The 26,239-nt window shown below is 38.4% G+C and overlaps 1 long non-coding RNA gene across 1 annotated transcript; it reads left to right on the top strand.

Moving 5' to 3' along the window:
* The first annotated feature begins 221 nt into the window (after window positions 1–221).
* On the top strand, window positions 222–24,465 carry LOC145062595 (uncharacterized). Its single transcript, XR_013687632.1, has 2 exons — window positions 222–275; window positions 23,887–24,465. It is a non-coding gene; the product is annotated as an uncharacterized LOC145062595 (long non-coding RNA).
* The last annotated feature ends 1,774 nt before the right edge of the window (window positions 24,466–26,239 follow it).

Raw genomic sequence — 26,239 nt, forward strand, 5'->3', positions numbered from 1 at the left:
TGTTTGATTCGGTTCCAGCAGCGGTACACGAAAAGGGAAAATATGAGGTTTCTGTGGTATTGATGTTGAAACACGAAGAAGGAGAAGGCGAGGGCAGAGGTCTCGGTCTTAGGCTGGTCGCGAAGGAGAATGAAGGCGGAATCATAACGCTCTCTTTGAAGGGGCAAGACAAGCTATGATATCTCGGGTGGGGACAGCTTGGCAGCAAGGATCGATAGAAGGAAGAAAAGGTTCGGTGATAGATTTTTTTGGTGCTTGGAGTTCAAACGCAGAAGGTATTACCGTTTCTTTTTTTTTTCTCTGTGATTTCTGAATAAGAATGTTTAAGATAAAGGGGCATTTTTGGTTAGATATTTGACTGAAAAAGATAGATTTAATCAATAAATTTAGATGGTGCTTTTGGTTTTGCTGTTTTACAGGGAATGAAAGAAAAGAATCATGGGTGCTGTGTTTTTGGTGATTTATTGACTGCTCTACTTGAGGAAAGAAACACGTTTCCTTTGAGTTTGATTGTTTACTTTTGCATTGTACATGCTTTATTTTGAGTGTGGTTTTGATTGAGTGTGATATTGGGTTGAAGAAAATTTTTGCACGTAATATGTCAAGTTGTGATGTGCATGGACAAGTGATGTTGGTGACTTGTGTTTCATTTGACAACTCACAATGAGAAATAGCTTCTAACAAGTTTGTTTTAACCAGTTTGTTTTGGGTGTATTTTTGCATAAAATGGTTTGTTTTGTGTGTGTCTTTGTATAAAATAAGGGTTGTACAATAATTTGTATAGTTTATATTGTAAATAGTCTCATTTTTGTATTTAATGTGTGTATTGATTTAATTAAGTATGTATTTAGCAATATTATAATTTGTATTTGTAATAGTCTCATTTTTGTATGAATTGTGTGTATTGATTTAATTAAGTACGAATTTGTGTGTATGTATCGTTGATAAATTTTATTGGTTTTATTGGTTTTATTCATGCTATATATATATAAATTCAACTTATAAGTTAGGAATTGTAAAATTGTTAATTTGTAAACATTGGTCTCCTAATTCCCCAATTAACACATATATAATGCATGTTTAAGAGATAAAAATATAAAGAATTGAAGATTTATACATAATAAGCATCCAAATTTGCCATATATACTATTAATTGGTATTTGAAAATTTACATGACATATATATAAATTTATATATATTTATTAGTGTTATATAATTTTAATTATATAACATCTATGCATTGAGTTTATATGATTGTCATACATTGTATATTTTGTAAAACTTTAATAAGATGACTTGCATTTGACCATAAAACATGTCCCGGACCTCTATATATAGTTGCACACGATTTTAGAAGTGTTGTATTATTTCTACCTTTAAAATTCACATTAGTCGTATTGGACCTTTACATCCTCTCCGGGATACATTACTACTAATAGAAATCACGTGAAAATCATTAGTTTAAGGTTTCTTGATTAATAAATTTGAAAACGTCTAATTTTAAAAATTTTATAAATATTTTAACTAAAAATATTTCAAATATGAAATTAAGTATTAAGTTATAGCCTAAATCCAAAAATGCTTTAGGAAATTCCATTTGAGGTGTGCAAGTCCTTCAACGGATAGAAACGGCTTTAACAATTTTAAGAAAATTAGTATTATACTGGTTTTGAATTCTTAAAACGGTCAAGTCTTTTGTATACGAACTCCGTTTTGGACGTTCTTTATCTTTTTGGAGACGGAGAAACACATACTACGAAACTAGAGTGTTTGTTTTACTTTAAACGGGTTAATACGAAATTTCAGTTTTTTAGTTGCATTCTGTAACGACCATAAAATTCGAGCCAATTTAAAATATTTTAAATCATTCAAAACCATTAAGTTCATACGTTTGTTTTCAAAATAGTTTAAACATCAGAGTATTTCCCAGAACCATATCACAATAATCATAAATCATGAGGAGCGGTACGATCACGCCTTCGCCTTGCCACGATCTCCTGAAGTACCTGAAACAAAACACTGAATTGTAATCCCGAAAGCTTAGTGAGTTACCCACAAAATACCAACCACATATAACCATACTCATATGATATCACAATACAGAACAACCATGCACATCGGGTCTACTGTGTGACTGGTCCGCCGGCACCGGGCCTTCAGTCCACCTGGTCCACCCTCCGAGTCTAGCCATGTACATCGAGTCTATAGTGTGATTGGTCCGCCCGCACCGGGCCTTCAATCTACCTGGTCCATTCTCTGAGTCTACAGTCTGACTGGTCTGCCACACCGAGCCTTCATTTTGCCTGGTCCACTTTCTGAGCCTCGGCACTTCTAGTCCGCCTTCTTGGGGCTTTCAGCCTATCCGGAACGCTCGCTGGGCCATCGAAATATCCGGTCCGCCCTGGGTATGTTGGCCTACAGCACAAAGTAGGACCCGCCTCAACCAAACCCCCGTCAGACAACCATGTGCACATAAAACAATTAATCACATAACAATTTCTTAAGCAGACAAATAGTCTAACAGATCACATAGCAAATCAACATCCTAACCATGATTCCGACCTAACCGGTCACTAGCATAACATCACCCTATATACCAGGTACCGACCTTAACCAGGTCAATAACATAACACCATCCTAAATACCAGGATGCAAATCTAGCAAAGCAATAACATAACAAACAATACCCAAATTTCCATCCGATAAAGGGTCGACCTTGGTGCCGTAGACCTTGTTGATATAATGAGGATAACTCACCTGCAATTGCCGACTGGAAAGATAAGACCAAGCTGCTCTGACCACCGACACAATCTTCACCACAAAACACTATCAAAGAACCAATTCCATAAATACCCAAAATTACCAAAAAACCCTTGGAAGTCAAATTGGTCAACTCTCGGTCAAAGTCATAGTCCTCAGTCAAAGTCAACCTTCCTGGTTGATCCTACTCGTCGAGTCAACCCGTCGACTCGTTGAGTTCCCATTCCCAGAAAACTTTCATAACACAACTCAACTCGCCGAGTCGCCCCAAGACTCGTCGAGTTGAACGATCTCGGAATTCCATCATGTCTAACTCACTGAGTCACTAACTGACTCACTAATCCAAAGCTTTAACCAAAAGAGGTTGGGCTCTGCGACCAGACTCGTCGAGTCCAAGGCAATCTTCAACAGACTCGCCGAGTTTTTCTTCCAACTCGTCGAGTTCATGCACATGTTCATACAACTCGTCGAGTACACCCATGTGACTCGCTAAATCTCTCCAGTTCTCAACCCATTCAGAAGCTTTTCGAGACATGCAGGGGCTCCAATCCATAGATCCACCATTCTACAATCTAACTCTCACATAAAGTTACAAACTTTACGTGAAACCAAGGAGATATAGGCCCAAAACACACTAGGGCTTGGGTTTTAGACAAAGGGGCTTCACCAACAACTCAAAGACTGAAGCTTTATGACATTCTAAGCCATCATGAGTCTAGATTTGGGGTAGCAAACCCATATCTAACTCCAAATCCGAGATAGGTCTCAAAACAAGCTAAGGAACTCCCAAAACAACCACCAAGGATGAACCAAAAGGAAATAGCTTAAGATAAGGGCTCCTTACCTCAGAGATGTGCCCAAAACTGATGTAGATCCCAGATCTAAACAAGCCCCCTTGATGGTAGCTTCCAATTTCTCAAGCTCCTTCCACCAATTTCCTCTTCCAAGCCCCAATATCCTCCACAATGAAGCCTCACACAAAATTAGGGTTTTCTGGAACTCTTTGGGGAAATAAGAGGCTGGGATAAGGACATAACGTCCTTTAAATAGGGTGCAAGCTCTAAGATTAGGGTTTTCTCATTCCAGCACCAACTCGTCGAGTGTAGCTTCTGACTCGGCGAGTTGGTCACTTAATACTCGACGAGTTGGTCACTTAATTCGTGATCCAAACCCACTCCCACTCGGCGAGTAAGCGTACCTACTCGTCGGGTCCCTTCCACTATTTACACTTAGCACCCTTCACTTCTTGTTTCGGACTTGGGATGTTACACATTCTTTGGGTTGCAGTTTTAAGTTGTTTGATTTGTTTTTCATATTACATATTTGGAAGTAAATTACTAGCTGGTATCTTATAATAGTTAAAATAACTCATTTACTTTAACATTATATGCACTAAAACTCAATGATTCAAATTCACATGAGCTTTATTTTGATCTTGACCGTTCACAGTCTTTGACCAAAATTCCGAGATGTCACATGCAAAATTTTGAGCTCATTTCTTCTATGTTTTGACCTAGTTTGGAAGAGACATGCATGCACATAAAGCACCAATATTTATGATGATTTAAGTGTCGAAATCCTTTTGGAAGTTATGGACTTGTGACTTTTGGTGACTAAGTGCTTAATTGATTAGTTCGTGCCTTAAGTTGTTATTTAGGACCAAGGTTTAGAGATCTTGAATTATTGGGATGTGTTAATGGATAAAGTTGGAAACTTTATCCATCAATACCTTGGGAAGGACTAGATATGAACTTTGGAGCTCTTGGAATGGATGGAAAACAACTTAATCAATTAAGCTGTTGAGATCCAGTTTCCATGACATGGCATTTTGGCAGCCACGATGTAGCAACTTTGTGATGCTCGACTATTTTGTCATTATTCTACCTGTTGGAATAATGTCTAAGATCATTAACTATTGGCCATATTTCTAATAATAGCAGGGTCCTTTTGGGTTGCCCTTAAGACCCAAATTGAGTAGAATAAATAAAGGAGAATTTAGTTTACTAATTATTATGGTTAATAATTAATAAGAAACTAATTGGAAATATATTTTGGAAATATATTATGGGAACTAATTAATAGTTTAATTAATTAAAGGGTTGAATGTTCATTAATCGATAGTTGGTTAATCAGGAATGTTCCAGAACCTTATGGAATTAGGGTTGGATGAAAATCACTCTATCCCACATGGGAAAGGAGTGAAATTTCGTGGTTAGGCCTCCATCCCACATGGGAAGGAGTACTAAACCCTAGGAGGCATCCAAGAAATAAGGCCTTAGAGATTTCATTACTCCTTGCTCCATGGCTTGAAGTATTCGCCAACCCTTCTTCCTCCCCCTCTTAGGGACGATTTCTAACCCCTTTGGGTTTGTGAAATTGACCCTTCTCCTAGTTATTTTTATTCCACTCTTTGGTGTCATTGGGTGTGATACCATTAGAGGGATTCTGGTTTGGGTCCTTTCATCCAAGCAACTTCATGAAGGTTCAAGATCTCAACCATGGAGATCAAGGGCTACATAAGAGGTATGTTTTCTTACTTATGTTTTATGTTTTCTAGGGTTGATGTAATTAGCATGAAGCCATAGATCCATAGGATGCATGTACACTTAGGTATATCGTTGTTTCGATTTTTTCCGTTGCCTAGTTTTAGAGTGTATTTGATGCATAGAAAACCCAACACTACCACGACGTGGCCAACAGGAGGCCACGTTGTAGGGACTCGCTGAAGTTGACTTTGACTATTAACTTTTTGACTTAGCTGACTTTGGCCATTTGACTAGTTATAGAAGGTAGACTAAGGTTTTACCTTGTATGGTTTAATAGTAGGTGTATAGCACTCGATTCATTCAATGTAAGATCTGCCAGTTGTTGGCTACGTTTGCAAGGTGAGTCTTCTCACTATATTGTCTAGGTTGCTAAATTGTCTGTAACGTCCCGAAAATCATGACGTAAAAATTTTTGTTTTTAGATTAATAAATCGTTATTACATATCCATCCCATAAAACCATAGTAACTAAGTTTTAACAAAACATCGACAAACAGAGTAACTTTGTAACACCTGATTCCTGGTATGCATTTAATTCAAATAATTCTTATATTTTCTGGGACTCGACGAGTTGGGGGCCCAACTCGTCAAGTAGACTCGTGATCCACGGGAAGGTTAAGTGATCTACTCGACGAGTCGGGAGACCGACTCGGCGAGTAGACATTGTTTGAGTGAAACCCTAAATTTGAGGGTTTGCACCATATTTAAACAACTTATCTCTCCCCATCTCAACCTCCATCGTCCCTTATACTTCCAAAAGACATAAGCGTGAAACGATAACTTTGTTTGAGTGTTCTAAGGCAATTTTTGTGCATTTGGGTGAATTGTGAAGCTTGAGAAGAGGAAAGGAGCTTGGGAGTTCAAGGTGAAGCTAGAAGATCCAGAGATTGTGTTCCATTTTCAGCTCATTTAAGGTAAAAAGCATCTATCTTGATCTTCCACGTGTTTAATCATGTTTAGGGCTTGGATTTTGGTATGTGTGGGGCATTCTAAACCATTTTCGGGTTGTGGAGTGTAATATGGAGCTATGGCTTTAGATCTTGGTCTTTGGAGGGGTCTCATGGCATAAAGGTGCCAACTCTATGGACATGATAGCCCCATGCATCTAGTAGGTCTCATTTAGGTCCTTTACGTGTTATATTGACCCTCAGAGGTCAGATCTACCCTTTGGATGAGATGAGCTTAGTAAATATCAAGTATATGGACATGGAACTTAGTGGACTCGGTGAGTTGTTCTTGGGACTCGGTGAGTCGGGTAGTGGTTCCGTAACCTTTGCTGTTTTGGGGGTCTGATTGAGTCTAGAGAAGGACTCAACAAAGTTGGACGAGATTATAGACCTGAAAATCATAGGACTCGACGACTGTATGAACAAACTCAGTGAGTCCAAGGTAATCTCCAGATGGGTTTTAGCCATATGAACATTCCTATGTGCACATGCAACCCTAATGCTTGGATCTGGGTTTCTCTAATCGAACATACATTGAATCCAAGACTTCTAATGGCTAATAGACTATAATGACAATATGAAATCAGAATTAGAAGTTTACCTTGAATCACTTGCTTGATCTTTTAGTCCTTGAGGCTTTAGAGTCACAATTGTCACTCCTCTAATGGCTTACAAACACCAACTAGCAAAAGGATGATTTAGGAGACAGGAGAGGGGATCAAATCGACCAGGGTTTCTTCTCAAAGCACAAGTGCCGATTTCTCTTGACCCCTAGGGTCTATTTATACTTGTAAGGCTCCTATGGTTTCACCCTTAAACCCTAATTGGATAACTTAGGCCCTAAGCAATCCTAATCCCTTCATGATAAGCCTTTGGATGATTTTAAGGTCTATCCAAAGTCCTTAAAACCGGCCACCCTTTATCCATAAGGGATTTATAACCCAAAGTATAACTATCATACAATTAACAGTTTATGCCCCGTTATTCAATTAATCTCTTTAAGTCACCAAATTAATTCCCAATTAATTTATGAATTATATTAATCAAATAACAATATTATTATTCCTTATATTATTCTCATAATATATTAATAATATTTTTTCTCTCATTACAAATCATCCTGTCAAGTTGCTATGGTGAAGGCAACCCAAAAGGACCATGCATAACCGGGTCAAATACTTGCCTAATATAGTTGCAGCCTTAGACACTATTCCAACAGTCTCCCACTTGGATAATTCTAGTAACTATATGCACAAGTATAATCCGATTAGCAATCGTAGCTCTCAAAGACGCTGTCAAACTCTGATCTAATCAATCTTGTCCTTCAGATAAGGGATCGTACAGTCCTCTGTTTAGATATAATGCTGACAATCCTATGGAACTAATTTGTCTAGCATTTGGTTTCTCGATCTCCGATTTATTTGACATAGAACTTAATCGAACACATCAATTCAGTTCTTACCAGGTCCGACACATAAGTCAAATCAAATCATCGCGCGGCCGAGATATCGCTTTTACCCTCTTAGGATAAAAGTAACAGATAAACTTCGACTTATATGCATTTACTTATTCATTAATCAACGATACACAACAATGCGTTTTATAACATCAAGTTACTGATGCGGTTTCGCATTATCAATGTACAACCAATTAACAAATAACAAATCATATATCTTGGTTTTAAGACTATATGATATTATCTTCTTGCGATCACCCTTTTTATCACATTCCATAAGGTGATTCCAACAAGCGCGGGTTTGTTCCAATGCTCAAAACTAGTTCATAAGCACTCATGAACGTTGCAGCAAACTTTTGCTATGTCTAATACCATTTAGACAATCTACACACCAATTCATGACAATCTTCATTCATACCTACTTCCAACATATGAGCGATTGTGGACAATTTGAGCAATTCGATTATTCTTAATAAACTCAATTATTCTGGATGTCAAAACATGCAAAATGAAACAATAGTTAAACAATTAACATAAGACAGTAACATTACTGATAAATAATAATCTTTTATTTAATCATCAAATGTAAATTACATTTATCTATTACACGTTTCTACTATTATCTAATCTATACTAATATCATTCTTCAGCCCAATACTCCTAGCATTCTGCAAGTGCTTAACCCTACTCAGTCCCTTCGTAAGCGGATCTGCTGGGTTATCTTCTGATGATATCCTCTTCACTACGAGTTGTCCTTCTTCTACATGATGTCTAATAAAGTGATATTTTCTGTCGATATGTCGAGATCTACCATGATCCCTCGGTTTCTTGGTCGAGGCAACCGCTCCTTCATTATCACAGAAAATCTCCATGGGCTCCATTATGGCAGGTACAACTCCAAGATCACCGATAAAGTTCTTTAACCATATTTCCTCCTTTGACGCTTCGCTCGCTGCAATGTACTCTGATTCACACGTTGAATCAGCTACGGTTTCCTGCTTGGAACTTTTCCAAGTTACTGCTCCTCCATTCAGGGTAAAGACCCAGCCCGACTACGAACGGTAGTTGTCCCTGTCGGTCTGAAAGTTGGTGTCACTATACCCTTGCACCTTCAAGTCATCACTCCCTCTGAGGACTAAGAACCATTCCTTCGTCCTCCGAAGGTACTTAAGGATATTCTTAACCACAATCCAATGGGCTCTGCCATGATTCCCTTGATATCTGCTAACCATGCTCAAAGCAAAGGCTAAATCAGGGCGAGTACAAGTCATAACATACATGATTGAGCCAACTGCGGAAGCGTATGGTACTCGGCTCATTTCTGCTATTTTAGCTTTGGTACTCGGACTTTGAGTCTTACTCAATTTGGCATTACTTTATATCGGTAATTCTCCCTTCTTCGAGTTTTCCATACTAAAACGTTTTAGTACCTTATCTAAGTAAGTGTTCTGACTAAGTCCTATTAGTCTCTTACTTCTTTCTCTCACTATCCTTATTCCCAGAATATAGGAAGCCTCTCTGAGGTCCTTCATAGCGAAGCACTTCCCGAGCCAGGACTTAACCTCCTGCAGAGTCGGGACGTCGTTTCCTATGAGTAGTATGTCATCGACATACAGAACGAGGAAGCTTACTATACTCCCATTGGCTTTGACATATACACATGATTCATCTTCGCTTCGTACAAATCCAAACTCTTTGACTTTCTCATCGAAGCTAAGATTCCATCTGCGAGACGCTTGCTTAAGTCCATAAATGGACTTTTCAACCTTACACACTCTATTTGGATGCTTCGGATCGACAAAACCCTCTGGCTGAGCCATGTAAACATCCTCAGCCAACTTCCCATTAAGAAAAGCGGTTTTGACATCCATTTGCCAAATCTCATAATCATGAAATGCGGCAATGGCTAGCATCACTCTAATAGACTTTATCTTCGCAACTGGTGAGAAGGTCTCATCATAGTCAACTCCGGGAGTTTGAGTAACGCCCTTCGCAACCAATCACGCTTTATATGTGTGTACGTTTCCATCCACGTCGGTCTTGTTCTTGAAGATCCATTTGCACCTAACGGTCTTACGTCCGGGCACATTATCAACCAAATTCCAAACTTGGTTGTCATACATGGACTGGATCTCGATGTCTATTGCCTCTTTCCATTTCGCAGACTCCGGGCCTGCCATGGCTTCCTTATAGCTATTAGGTTCATCTAGATTTATAGTGTACGATCACTAATATACGTATCCCCTTCGGTAGTAATATGAAAACCATAAAACTGGGGTTGAACTCTAACTCTTTCGGAATGTCTAAGAGGTAAGGACTCGTCAATCGGTTCAACCGGAGTTTCCTCCTCGGATTGAGTGCCAGCGGTAGAGGTTCCTTCATCTATCGACTCTTGAATCTATACAAGCTCGATTTGCCTCCCACTGTCTCCTTGGCTTATGAGTTCTCGCTCTCGGAAAACTCCTCTCCTCGCAACAAAGACAACATTGTCTTTCGGTCTATAGAAGAGATATCCAAAGGATTTCTGCGGGTAGCCGATGAAAATACATCGCTCACTACGAGGTTCGAGCTTCTCGTGAGTATCTCGTCTTACGAAAGTCTCGCAACCCCAAACCTTGATATGTGCTAACGAGGGAGCTTTCCCTATCCACATCTCGTGAGGTGTTTTGGCAACCTTCTAAGTAGGGACTCGGTTAAGGATATGGGCGGCAGTCTCTAAGGCATACCCCCAAAAAGAGATAGGTAGTGAAGCACGACTCATCATAGAGCGAACCATGTCTAACAAGGTTCGATTACGCCTTTCTGCCACACCATTTAACTGTGGTGTCCTAGGTGGCGTCAATTGTGAAACTATTCCACACTCCTTGAGATAGTCGTGGAATTCAAGACTTAGGTACTCTCATCCTCGATCGGATCGAAGCATTTTGATTTTTCTACCCAATTGATTCTCCACTTCATTCTTGAACTCTTTGAACTTTTCAAACGTTTCTGACTTTTGCTTGATTAAGTAGATATACCCATATCTACTATAGTCATCGGTAAAAGTCACATAGAAGCGGTTTCCATCCTTCGTGGTTGATCTAAACGGTCCACATACATCGATATGTATGAGGTCCAATAGACCCTCACCCCTTTCACATGTACTAGTGAAGGGTGACTTAGTCATCTTCCCAAGCAAACAAGACTCGCATGTGTCATCTTCCTAAAGGTCGAATGACTCCAACACTCCATCCTTTTGGAGTTGAGCTATGCGCTTCTTGTTGACATGTCCTAGACGACAATGCCACAAGGATGCTCTATCCATACGATTGGAAGAATCCATGCATACAACATCATTTCCTAAGTTATCTACAATCGTAACAGTTTCATAAATTCCATTACACGGTATTGCTTCAAAATATAAGACACCATTTAGATAAGCAAGAATAGAACCATTCTCATTATTAAAAGAAAATCTAAAACCTTGTCTAAACAAACCATGAAATGAAATGATGTTTCTTGCCATTTCTGGCGAATAGAAACAATTGTTCAAATCTAAACATAAACCATTCCTAAGCACTAAAGAATACACTCCAATCTTGGTCACAGGCGACGATCTTCTGTTCCCCATGATTAGATTTATTCTTCCTTGCTCCACATCCATATTTCTTCTTAGTCCCTGCAATTCAGAACAAATGTGGTAACCACAATCGGTATCAAGGACCCAAGAAATAACATGAGATGAAACGTTAGATTTAATTGTGTATATACCTGCGAAAGATGGCTTGATCTTTCCTTCTCTTATGGCTTGCAGGTAGTCTGGGCAACTTCTCTTCCAATGCCCTATTTTATGGCAATGATGGCACTCTGCCTCCTTAGGGTTAGGGTTAGGCTTAGCAGGATCAACTTTGTTCCCACTAGAGGAGGAACCATCTCGGGACTTCCCTTGCGGTAGCTCTTAGACGGAGCCTTCCTCTTCTTGCCTCTTCCTAGCCCAATGGCCAAAACAGGAGCATCGGGTAGATTGGGAGTGGGTGCAACAGACTTGTCCTTGAGGTTGCTTTCAGCAACCCTAAGGAGACCTTGGAGTTTGCTTAGGGTGAACTCTTCTTTGTTCATGTGGTAGGTCATCCTAAATTGATTGTAACACGGAGGCAAAGAGTGAAGCACCATGTCGATCGCCAAGTCTTCCCCAAAGTCAACATTCAACTTGCGAAGACGATCGACATACCTTTGCATCTTTTGCAGGTGCACGGTAAGAGATTCTCCATGACCCATTTTGGCGGAAATCATGTTAGTGAAAATCTCGTAACGCTCTTGCCTCGCATTCTAGTGGTATCTCTCCAACAAGTCTTGGTGCATTTCGTACGGATACATGTCCTCATAGGATTTTTGGAATTCGGCGTTCATCGTGGCTATCATGATGCAATGCACCTTCGTTGCATCACGTTCATGAGTCTCAAAAGCAGTCATTTCAGCTAGAGTAGCAATTTCTGGGTTGATCTTCTCGAGCTTCTCATCTAGGACATACTCCTTGTCCTCGTAGTGAGCAATTGTGCGAATGTATCTTATCCATTCGCTAAAGTTCGTCCCATCGAAAGTCACCTTTTGACAAAGGCTCATCAATGTGAATGAACTAGCAACAGCGTTGTTTGCGTTCGACATCTACAAATAGAAAGGACAAAGATATATTAGAATTTGAATCCCTAATTATCACCCAATAAGAAAAATTAGGGCTAGGATCCAACAACAATATTTACATATTAGAAAAGGGATGCCGTAATCTAACATGCAAACAATTTGAAGGTAAGTGAATGACGATTCATGAATTCTCCACTATAAAAACATAACTTTAAGTTCTAAATGTATTGAGAATTCCTAGGTTTGGATGAGATTCATTGAAACTTTTTCAATGGCATGTTTAAATCTCGATATGCCCCTCTCGTTTGTGACTGGGATACCGAGGATCACAAAGTGGGTGTGAATTACCATGCAAATTCACATGGTGCCTTTATTGTAACGATCACATATTCGATGTGCCGGTAAACTGATGGGTTTTAGCCATAAGAACTTTCCTATGTGCGCATGCAAAACCCTAATGCTTGGATCTAGGCTTTCTAATTAAACATGCTTTGAATCCAAGACTTCTAATGACTAATTAGGAATAAGAACAACACTAAATCAGATCTAGAATCATACCTTTGAATCTCTTGTTTGATCTTGTTGTCTTGGAGCTCTAGAGTCACAATTGTCACTCCTCTAATGGCTTACAAACACCAAATAGCAAGGAGGATGATTTGAGAGAGAGGAGAGGGGAGGAAGTTGGCCAGGGGTTCTTTTCTTTTTATCAAGTCCCGATTTCCCTTTGCCATAGGGTCTATTTATACTTGTAGACTCCTTAAGGGTTACAGCTTAAACCCTAATTGGATAATCTTCTCTTAAAGCAATCCAAATCCATTCCTTAGATAGCCTTGGATGATTTGAAGCTATCCATAGCTTCTAGAGTCCTTCCACCATCTATCCAATATGGATTTACAGTCTAAAGTTTAACTATCAAACAATTGACAGTTTATACCCTCTTATTTAATTAATCTCTTTAAGTCACCAAATTAATACCAATTAATTCTATGACTTATATTAATCAAATAACAATATTATTATTCTTTATATTATTCTCATAATATATTAATAATATTTATTCTCTCTTAATAAATCATCCTATCAAGTTGCTATGGTGAAGGCAACCCAAAAGGACTATGCACAACCGGGTCAAATACTTGCCTAATATAGTTGCAGCCTTAGACAATATTCCAACAGTCTCCCACTTGGATAAGTCTAGTAACTATATGCACAAGTACAATTCGATTTGCAATCGTAGCACTCAAAGACGCTGTCAAACTCTGATCTAATCAATTTTGTCCTTTAGATAAGGGATCGTACAGTCCTCTGTTAGATATCATGCTGACAATTCTATGGAATGATTAGTCAAGCATTTAGGTTTCTCGATCTCTGATTTATTTGACATAGAACTTAATCAAACACATCAATTCAGTCCTGACCGGGCCTGGAACATAAGTCAAATCAAATCATCGAGCGGCCGAGATATCACTTTTACCTTTCTTCGGATAAAAGTTATAGATAAACTTCGACTTATATGCATTTACTTATTCATCAACCAACTATACACAACAATGCGTTTTATGACACCGAGTTATTGATGCGTTTTCGCATTATCAATGTACAATCAATTAACAAATAACAAACCATATATCTAGGTTTTAAGACTATATGATATTATCGTCTTGCGATCACCCGTTTACATCATATTCCATAAGGTGATTCCAGGAAGCGCGGGTTTGTTCCAATTTTCAAAACCAGTTCATAAGCACTCATGAACGTCGCAACAATCTTTTGCCATGTCTAATACCATTTAGACAATCTATGCACCAATTCACGACAATCTTCATTCATATCTACTTCCAACATATGAACGATTGTGGACAATTTGAATAATTCAATTATTCTTAATAAACTCAATTATTCTGGAAGTCAAAACATGCAAAATGAAACAATAGTTAAACAATTAACATAAGACAGTAACGTTACTTATAAATAAAACTCATTTATTTAATCATCAAATGTTAATTACATTTATCTATTACACGTTTCTACTACTATCTAATCTATGCTAATATCATCCTTCAGCCCAATACTCCTAGCATGCTGCAAGTGCTTAACCCTGCTCAGTCCCTTCGTAAGCGGATCTGCTGGGTTATCTTCCGATGATATCCTCTTCACTACAAGTTGTCCTTGTTCTACACGATGTCTAATAAAGTGATATTTTCTGTCGATATGTCGTGATCTACCATGATCCCTCGGTTCCTTGGTCAAGGCAACCGCTCCTTCATTATCACAGAAAATCTCCATGGGCTCCTTTATGGCAGGTACAACTCCAAGGTCATCGATGAAGTTCTTTAGCCATATTTCCTCCTTCGACGCTTCACTCGCTACAATGTACTCTGATTCGCACGTTGAATCAGCTACGGTTTCCTGCTTGGAACTCTTCCACGTCACTACTCCTCCATTCAGGGTAAAGACCCAGCCCGACTGCGAAGGGTAGTTGTCCCTGTCGGTCTGAAAGTTGGCGTCACTATACCCTCGCACCTTCAAGTCATCACTCCCTCCGAGGACTAAGAACCATTCCTTCGTCCTCCGAAGGTACTTAAGGATATTCTTCACCGCAATCCAATGGACTTTGCCAGGGTTCCCTTGATATCTATTAACCATGCTCAAAGCAAAGGCTACATCAGGGCGAGTACAAGTCATAGCGTACATGATTGAGCTAACTGCGGAAGCGTATGGTATTCGGCTCATTTCTACTATTTCAGCTTCGGTACTCGGACTTTGAGTCTTACTCAACTTGGCATTACTTTGTATCGGTAATTCTCCCTTCTTCGAGTTTTCCATACTAAAACGTTTTAGTACCTTCTCTAAGTAAGTGTTCTGACTAAGTCCATTTAGTCTCTTACTTCTTTCTCTTACTATCCTTATTCCCAAAATGTAAGAAGCCTCTCCGAGGTCCTTCATAGCGAAGCACTTCCCGAGCCAGGACTTAATTTCCTACAGAGTCGGGATGTCGTTTCCTATGAGTAATATGTCATCGACATATAGAACGAGGAAGCTAACTATACTCCCACTGGCTTTGACATATACACATGATTCATCCTCGCTTCGTACAAATCCAAACTCTTTGACTTTCTCATCGAAGCAAATATTCCATCTGCGAGACGCTTGCTTAAGTCCATAAATGGACTTCTCAAGCTTACACACTCTATTCGGATGCTTCGGATCCACAAACCCCTCTGGCTGAGCCATGTAAACATCCTCAGCCAACTTTCCGTTAAGGAAAGCGGTCTTGACATCCATTTTCCAAATCTCATAATCATGAAATGCGGCAATCGCTAGCATCACTCTAATAGATTTTATCTTCGCAACTGGTGAGAAGGTCTCATCATAGTCAACTCCGGGATTTTGAGTAAAGCCCTTCGCGACCAATCGCGCTTTATATGTGTGTACGTTTCCATCCACGTCGGTCTTCTTCTTGAAGATCCATTTGCACCCAATGGTCTTACGTCTGGACACATTATCAACCAAATTCCAAACTTGGTTATCATGCATAGATTGGATCTCGCTATCCATTGCCTCTTTCCATTTCACAGACTCCGGGCCTGCCATGGCTTCCTTATAGCTATTAGGTTCATCAAGGTTTATTAGTGTACCGTCACTAATATACTTGTCCCCTTCGGTAGTAATATGAAAACCATAAAACTGGGGATGAACTCTAACTCTATCGGAACGTCTAAGAGGTATGGACTCGTCAATCGGTTCAACCGGAGTTTCCTCCTCGGGTTGAGTGCCAGCGGTAGAGGTTCATTCATCTATCGACTCTTGAATTTCTTCAAGATCGATTTGCCTCCCACTGTCTCCTTGGCTTATGAGTTCTCGCTCTCGGAAAACTCCTCTCCTCGCAACAAAGACAACATTGTCCTTCGGTCTATAGAAGAGATATCCAAAGGATTTCTGCGGGTAGCCGATGAAAATACATCGCTCACTTCGAGGTTCGAGCTTGTCGTGAGTATCTCGTCTTACGAAAGCCTCGCAACCCCAAACCTTGATATGTGCCAACGAGGGAGCTTTCCCTGTCCACATCTCGTGAGGTGTTTTGGCAACCTTCTTAGTAGGGACTCGGTTAAGGATATGGGCGGCAGTCTCTAAGGCATACCCCCAAAAAGAGATTGATAGTGAAGCACGATTCATCATAGAGCGAACCATATCCAATAAGGTTCGATTACGCCTTTCTGCCACACCATTCAACTGCGGGGTCCTAGGAGGCGTCAATTGTGAAACTATTCCACACTCCTTGAGATAATCGTGGAATTCAAGACTTAGGTACTCTCCTCCTCGATCGGATCGAAGCATCTTGATTTTCCTGCCCAATTGATTCTCCACTTCATTCTTGAATTCTTTGAACTTTTCAAAGGTTTCTGAATTTTGCTTGATTAAATAGATATACCCATATCTACTATAATCATCGGTAAAAGTCACGTAGAAGCGGTTCCCATCCTTCATGGTTGATCTAAATGGTCCACATACATCGGTATGTATTAAGTCCAATAGACCCTCACCCCTTTCATACGTACTCGTGAAGGGTGATTTAGTCATCTTTCCAAGTAAACAAGACCCGCACGTGCATGACTCCAACACTCCATCCTTTTGGAGTTGGGCTATGCGTTTCTTGTTGACATGTCCAAGACGACAATGCCACAAGGATGCTTTATCCATGCTAGTGGAAGAATCTATGTTTAAAACATCATTTCCTAAGTTATCAACAATCATAACAGTTTCATAAATTCCATTACATGGTATAGCTTCAAAGTAAAAGACACCATTTAGATAAGCCAAAATAGAACCATTCTCATTATTAAAAGAAAATCTAAAACCTTGTCTAAACAAACCATGAAATGAAATGATGTTTCTAGCCATTTCTGGCGAATAGCAACAATTGTTCAAATCTAAACACAAATTATTCCTAAGCACTAAAGAATACACTCCAATCTTGGTCACAGGTGACGATCTTCTGTTCCCCTTGATTAGATTGATCCTTCCTTGCTCCACATCCCTACTTCTTCTTAGTCCCTGCACATTAGAACAAATGTGATAATCAAGAACCCAAGAAATAGCATGATTAGAATCGTTAGATTTAATAGTGTATATATCTGCGAAAGATGGCTTGATCTTTCCTTCCCTGATGGCTTGCAGGTACTCTGGGCAGCTTCTCTTCTAATGTCCTATCTTGTGGCAGTGGTGGCACTCTGCCTCGTTAGGGTTAGGGATCAACATTGGTCCCACAAGAAGAGGCACCATCTTGGGCTTTAACCTGGCAATAGTTCTTAGACGAAGCCTTCCTCTTCTTTACCTTTCCTTGACCAATAGCCAAGACAGGAGCAGCGGGTGGATTGGGAGTTGGTGCAACAGACTTGTCTTTGAAGTTGCTCTCAGCGACCCTCAAGAGACCTTGGAGTTTTCTTAGGGTGACCTCCTCTTTGTTCATGAGGTAGGTCATCCTAAATTGATTGTACATCGGAGGCAATGAGTGAAACACCATGTCGATCGCCAAGTCTTCCCCAAAGTCAACATTTAACTTGCGAAGGCGGTCGACATACCTTTGTATCTTTTGCAGGTGCACAGTAAGAGACTCTCCATGACCCATCTTAGCGGAAATCATGTTAGTGAAAATCTCATAACGCTCTTGTCTCGCGTTTTGGTGGTATCTCTCCAATAAGTCTTGATGCATCTCGTACGGGTACATGTCCTCATAGGACTTTTGGAATTCGGAGTTCATGGTGGCTATCATGATGCAATGTACCTTCGTTGCATCACGCTCATGAGTTTCAAAAGCGGTAATTTCAGCCGGAGTAGCGATTTCAGGGTTAATCTTCTCGAGCTTCTCATCGAGGACATACTCCTTATCCTCATAGCAAGCAATGGTGCGAATGTATCTTATCCATTCGCTAAAGTTCGTTCCATCGAAAGTGACCTTTTGACAAAGGCTCATCAATGTGAAAGAATTAGCAACAGCGTTGTTTGCATTCGGCATCTACAAATAGAAAGGACAAAGATAGATTAGAATATGAATCCCTAATTATCACCCAATAAGAAATATTAGGGCTAGGATCCAACAACAATATTTACATATTAGAAAAGGGATGCCGTAATCTAACATGCAAATAATATGAAGGTAAGTGAATGACGATTCACTAATTCTCCACCATAAAAACCTAACTATAAGTCCTAAATGTATTGAGAATTCCTAGGTTCGGATGAGATTCATTGAAACTATTCAATGGAATGTTTAAATCTCGATATGCCCCTCTTGTTTGTGACTGGGATACCGAGGATCACAAAGCGGGTGTGAATTACCATGCAAATTCACATGGTGCCTTCATTGTAACGATCACCTATTCGATGTTCCGGTAAACCACACACGCTCCATCGAATTATGATAAACAATGAATCACCCTTTGCCACCTTTGGTTAGAACCAATTAGTGTGCCGGTAAACCACACACGCTCCACTAACTTCTTAGCAAGGGTGCAAAGTGTAAATTCATAGGATTGCATCAATTCACTTTTCCTAAAGTAACTAAGATTGGGAAATTTAAAATATGTGTAGTTACTTTGTATTTCCTATTATACTTTTAATGAGAGGATGAGGGTGCCCTATCCTACCCGTTCGGCTAGCGACCCTCCACCGATCAAGCAAGCGGTGGGTGTGAGTGTACACCCATTAAGCGCCATTTTATAGGCCGCAACCTTATACCCACCTTATAGATCGGCTTTGTGAATGAGGCCTACTAACGGTAAGACTAGCATTTTAGTTATATATATATATATATATATATATATATATATATATATATTATTCTTGTAATATTATATTAGTATAGGGTTGTATTTTAAACATTTTAAAATCTAGGGTTTGAAATTTAAATTGTCTAAATTAAAACTTTTAATCACAAAATACAAATTTCAAAAACTTGAGGACAAGTTTTAAACATTTAAAACATGGAGGATCAAATAACAAATAATTCTAATTAACAATTAATTTCCTAATTATCTATATTTGATTTATTCAAGATTTCTTGCAAGATAATTACCAATTTAATCAAAAATAATTAATTAATTATCATATAAGGAAATTAAATATTTTATTAGTTGATAAATATCTTTAATTAGATCAAGATTATAGTCATATATATCAAAAAATCGGATTAAGGCTGATCTAATATGATAAAGGCAAGTTTCCATCATATAAGTATGGAAAAATCCCGAATCTGGCCTTTCCTGACGCTTGAACTCGTCGAGTTCTCAACTGGACTCGTCGAGTTAGGCCAACTCGTCGAGTCCACCATGGGACTCGTCGAGTTTACGACTCAGAAACACAAAATTCGAATTTTGCACCCAAGTTTCAAACAAACAAGCAACAATTTAATAGAAACCAATCTAGGCTCTGATACCACTGATGGGTTTTAGCCATAAGAACTTTCCTATGTGCGCATGAAAAACCCTAATGCTTGGATCTAGGCTTTCTAATTAAACATGCTTTGAATCCAAGACTTCTAATGACTAATTAGGAATAAGAAACAACACTAAATCAGATCTAAAATCATACCTTTGAATCTCTTGTTTGATCTTGTTGTCTTGGAGCTCTAGAGTCACAATTGTCACTCCTCTAATGGCTTACAAACACCAAATAGCAAGGAGGATGATTTGAGATAGAGGAGAGGGGAGGAATTCCGCCAGGGGTTCTTTACTTTTGATCAAGTGCCGATTTCCCTTTGCCATAGGGTCTATTTATACTTGTAGACTCCTTAAGGGTTACAACTTAAACCCTAATTGGATAATCTTCTCTTAAAGCAATCCAAATCCATTCCTTAGATAGCCTTGGACGATTTGAAGCTATCCATAGCTTCTAGAATCCGTCCACCATCTATCCAATATGGATTTACAGTCTAAAAGTTAACTATCAAACAATTGACAGTTTATACCCTCTTATTTAATTAATCTCTTTAAGTCACCAAATTAGTACCAATTAATTTTATGACTTATATTAATCAAATAACAGTATTATTATTCTTTATATTATTCTCATAATATATTAATAATATTTATTCTCTCTTAATAAATCATCCTATCAAGTTGCTATGGTGAAGGCAACCCAAAAGGACTATGGACAACCGGGTCAAATACTTGCCTAATATAGTTGCAGCCTTAGACACTATTCCAACATATACGACAGACGCTCCATCGACCTATGATAAACAATGAATCACCCTTTGCCACTTTTGCTTAGAACCAATTTGTATGCCGGTAAACCACACACGCTCCACTAACTTCTTAGCAAGGGTGCAAAGTGTAATTTCATGGTATTGCATCAATTCACTTTTCCTAAAGTAACTAGGATTGGGAAATTTTGAAAAAAACATGTAGTTACTTTGTATTTCATATTATACTTTTAATGAAGAGATGAGGTTGCCTATCCTACCCGTTCGGCTAACGACCCTCCACCGATCAAGCAAGCGGTGGGTGTGAGTGTACACCCATTAAGCACCATTTTATAGGCAGCAACCTGATATCCACCTTATAGACCGACTTCGTGAATGAGGCCTACTAACGGTAAGACTAGCATTTTAATTATATATATATATATATATATATATATATATATATAGGAGTAGGATCAAATGAGAACACTAAAAAGGTTGAGAACGCGAGAACAAAGTATATTCATTAGCGATTCCATGTATTCATTTGTGGAGAAAAGATAAACTTTTACGCATTTAATTTCAATTGAAGAGAAAAAACATATTCATGTTTTTTGTGCGTAAAAATTATCATTTATCCACAAATAAATACATGGAATCACGAATGAATATACTTGTTCTCGCGTTCTCAACCTTTTAGGTGTTCTCATTTGATCCTTTCCCTATATATATATATATATATATATATATATATATATATATATATATATATATATATATATATATATATATATATATATATATATATATCTTGTAATATTATATTAGTATAGGGTTGAATTTTAAGCTTGTAAAATTCTAAGGTTTGAAATTTAAATTGTCTAAATTAAACTTTTAATCACAAGACACAAATTTCAAAACTTGAGGGCAAGTTTTAAACCTTTTCAAAACATAGAGGATCAAATAACAAATAATCTAAATTAACAATTAATCATATAATTATCCATATTTGATTTATTTAATGATTTCTTGCAAAACAATTTACCAATTTAATTAAAATAATTAATCAATTATCACATAAGGAAATAAATATTTTATTAATTGATAAATATCTTCAATTAGGTCAAGAATATACTCATATATATCATAAAATCGGATTTATATTGATCTAATATGATTAAGGCAAGTATCTCAAAGATAAACAGCAAGAAATCCTGAAGATTGCTCTTTCTGACGCTCGAACTCGCCGAATACCCAGATGGACTCGCCGAGTGGAGCCTACAAACACCAACTAGCAAGAGGATGGTTTAGGAGAGAGGAGAGGGGATCAAATCGGCCAGGGTTTCTTCTCAAAGCACAAGTGCCGATTTCTCTTGATCCCTAGGGTTTATTTATACTTGTAAGGCTCCTAGGGTTTCACCCTTAAACCCTAATTGGATAACTTAGGCCCTAAGCAATCCTAATGCCTTCATGATAAACCTTTGGACGATTTTAAGGTCTATCCCAAGTCCTTAAAACCGGCCACCCTTTATCCATAAGGGATTTATAACCCAAAGTATAACTATCATACAATTGACAGTTTATGCCCCTTTATTCAATTGATCTCTTTAAGTCACCAAATTAATTCCCAATTAATTTATGACTTATATTAATCAAATAACAATATTATTATTCCTTATATTATTCTCATAATATATTAATAATATTTCTTCTCTCATTACAAATCATCCTGTTAAGGTGCTATGGTGAAGGCAACCCAAAAGGGTCATGCACAATCGGGTCAAATACTTGCCTAATATAGTTGCAGCCTTAAACACTATTCCAACATCTCCCAAACCATGAAGATGGACTTGACGAGTTGATCATACAACTCGGCGAGTCATAGACTGAACACATTCTTATGAGTGAGATGAACTCGACGAGTTCAAAGGAAACTCGGCGAGTCAGTTGAAGATGGTCCCTACGGTATGATTGAAGGAGAACCCGTCGAGTTCTTGCTAGACACGACGAGTAGAGTCGGGAGTTGTCTTGAGTTGGAGGAGTATGGACTCGACGAGTTGGTAGACCAACTCGGCGAGTCAAGTCAACTGGATGTAGACCAAAGTTGACTTTGACCGGATCTGAGTTGACCCTGGTTAAGGGTTAGAAGTACAAGTTTATAACTTAGAAGGGTTGTCGTGTAGGGATTAATAATATTTTTATACATATACGAAAATATTATGCTAGTGTATTCATAACAATAAGGTAAATTATTAAATAATAATATTTTTATAAACTAGATTTATTGTATTTTCACATAAAAAGGGAATTGATTTGTATAAACATAATTAGGCACATGTATTCCCTCCGAAATAATTATAATATTAAAAAGGGATCGTAAGCACTCACTTTCGTAGCATGAGTTCCAATCGTTTGAATTCGGTTTCTTTGAGAAGCTAGACGTGAGAAAGCGTAAATCCACAATTCTTGAACTTTGAAATACTCTCGGGACCATTTCATAACAAGTTGGAACTATTGGGGACTGGTTTGTAACTTCACTAGAGTATAAGGGATGTTTGGTCATTTCTTAAATCAAAATTGGCTTAGGGCTTTTTATGCCCGTGTTCGTTTTATGATCGGGCAAAAATAGAGGCACAAATTGGAACACAAGGAAGATGCGAAGGAAGGCACTGAGGCAATGAGGAATCGGAATCAAATTAGTTGGGAGGGAAAAGACTCGATCCTCATCTGATCGGGGAAAGGAATCGGCATCGATTTCGACTGATTGAGAAGACAACCGAATGGGATCGTCATAGAAACGAGGGAGCGGAAAGTTGGACACGAACGAAGCAGCGGGGGAAGAGGCGTACAATGGTAGCAGAGCTTCGTTGGTCGATTAATCGCGAAGTGGGACCGCCGTCTCTGGGGTTCGATGAGGCTGAAGAGGCGAAGCAGCCAAGCTGCTGGGGTCTTCGATTGTTTGATTCGTTTCCAGCAGCGGTACACGAAAAGGGAAAATACGAGGTTTCGGTGGTATTGATGTGGAAACACGAACAGGGAGAAGGCGAGGGCAGAGGTCTCGGTCTTTGGCCGGTCGCGAAGGAGAACGAAGGCAGAATCATAACGCTCTCTTTGAAGGGGCAAGACAAGCTGCGATACCTCAGGTGGGGACGGCTTGGCAGCAAGGATCGATGGAAGGAGGAAATGGTTCGATGATAGATTTTTTTGGTGCTTGCAGCTCAAACGCAGAAGGGATTTCCGTTTCTTTTTTTTTCTCTCTGTGATTTCTGAATAAGAATGTTGAAGATAAAGGGGCATTTTTTGTTAGATATTTGACTGAAAAAGATAGATTTAATCAATAAATTTAGATGGTGCTTTTGGTTTTGCTGTTTTACAGGGAATGAAAGAAAAGAATCATTGAGGCTTTACAAGAACAACACCTCCAATGGAGGCATTCTTGACTGGAATGAAGAAGAAGAATAAAGGAAATGGGTGCTTTGTTTTTGATGATTTATTGACTGCTCTACTTGAGGAAAGAAACACGTGTCCTTTGAGTTTGAGTGTTTACTTTTGCATTGTACAAGTTTTATTTTGAGTGTAGTTTTGATTGAGTGTGATATTAGGTTGAAGAATATTTTGCACGTAATCAAGTTCTGATGTGCAGGGACAAGTGATGTTGGTGACTTGTGTTTGAGTTGACAACTCACAATGAGAAAGATCTCTAACAAGTTTGTTTTAACCAGTTTGTTTTGGGTGTATTTTTGGATAAAATGGTTTGTTTTGTGTGTGTCTTTATATAAAATAAGGGTTGTACAATAATTTGTATAGTTTGTGTTGTAAATAGTCTCATTTTTATATTTAATGTGTGTATTGATTTAATTAAGTATGTATTTAGCAATATTATAACTTGTATTTGTAATAGTCTCATTTTTGTATGAATTGTGTGTATTTATTTAATTAAGTACAAATTTGTGTATATGTATTGTTGAGAAATTTTATTGGTTTTATTCATGCTATATATATAAATTTAACTTATAAGTTAGGAATTGTAAAATTGTTAATTTTTAAACATTTGTCTCTTAATTCCACAATTAACACATATATAATGCATGCTTAAGAGATAAAAATATAAAGAATTGAAAATTTATACATAATAAGCATCAAAATTTGTCATATATAGTATTAATTGGTATTTGAAAATTTAGATGTCATATATATATATATATATATATATATATATAAATTTATATATATTTAATAGTGTAATATAATTTTAATTATATAACATCTATGCATCGAGTTTATATGATTGTCATACATTGTATATTTTATAAAACTTTAATAAGATGACTTGCAACTGACCATAAAACATGTCCCGGACCTCTATATATAGTTGCACACGAGTGTTTGTTTTTCTGTAAACGGATTAATACGAAATTTCCGTTTTTTAGTTGCATTCTTTGGGTTGCAATTTTGAGTTGTTTGATTTGTTTGTCATATTACATATTTGGAAGTAAATTACAATTTGGTATCTTATAATAGTTAAAATTGTTGGATTAGTGTCTAAGGCTGTAACTATATTTGGTAAGTACTTGACCCGGTTGTGCATGGTCCTTTTGGGTTGTGTAACATCATGTTTCAGATTGTCCGTGATTAGTGTTGGTGGGCCACGAGTCGGGCGCGAGAGGGTTTTGGGTTGAGGCGAGTTTCTAGAAACGTAAGGGATCTCATTACCTTTCGATATGTATGAGGATTGTGGAATCAAAGTTTTATCTTTAAAGCTATGAAAGTTTGGAGGGTTGACAAGTTAAGTCCTTAAAGTCAAGAAGTTGGCAGCAAAGTACGCTGGGCGTACGTATGCGTACGCTTAGCGTATAGATGCGCGTGTTTCTTAAGCAAGAGCCACCTAGTACGCTGGGCGTACTAGGTACAGAAGAAAACCCTAATTAAGTGAAGTGTCCCTATAAAAAGAAAGAGATGGTTTCATTTCTGGCCACCTTCCTCGGTTATTAAACCCTCTCAAACCCTAATATCCGTTCTTGAAGCTTGTGGTGGCCATGATGAGCTTGTTTGTGTTCTTCTGGACTTTTGAGAGTTAAGAAGGAGCATGGAAGGGAGTGAAGTCGAAGAGCAAGTTGTGGATCTGAGCTTCCTTGGGGCTAGAGCACCATTTGAAGGTATAAAGCTCCAAGCTTTCCCTCTCTTTTTGTTAGGGTCCATTTTAGGGTTTTTGGTCCCAAGCTTGAGACTTTATGAGTTGATGCACTCCAAAGCTTAATAACCTGTCCTTTTAAGTGTATCTAGTGATGAAGAACCATAAAAATGAGATCTTGATCGTGTGAATCTACCCATGCCTGAGTTATGAGCATTTTGGGTTAAGAAAGTAAGAGTTTTTATGTGTTGTGACCTCATCAGCCATGCAAAGGCTTAAAGTCGATAACTTTATGGAGTAAGACATGTTAGGAAGTCCAGATCCAAGAGATAAGTTAAGGTCTTAACGGGTTAAGAACCAGAAATTGATTTACGCAAAACTGAGAGTACGCCCAGCGTAATCCTAGTACGCCCCGCGTACTGGGCTGAGGTCCCCGATCAGATTTTGTGCATGCTTGAGTACGCTGAGCATACCAAGACAGGTACGCCCCGCGTAACCCCTCTATGGGCTTTTGGGCTAGGTGATCTTTTGGGCTTTAAGTGTTGGGCCGGAATCCTTGGGCTTGCTTAGTGGAGCCTGTGAACAGAGAGTTAAATTG

The sequence above is a fragment of the Lactuca serriola genome, chromosome 7 (genome assembly GCF_051521515.1).
Source record: "Lactuca serriola cultivar US96UC23 chromosome 7, Lser_US96UC23_V15, whole genome shotgun sequence".
Classification (NCBI taxonomy): Eukaryota; Viridiplantae; Streptophyta; class Magnoliopsida; order Asterales; family Asteraceae; genus Lactuca; species Lactuca serriola.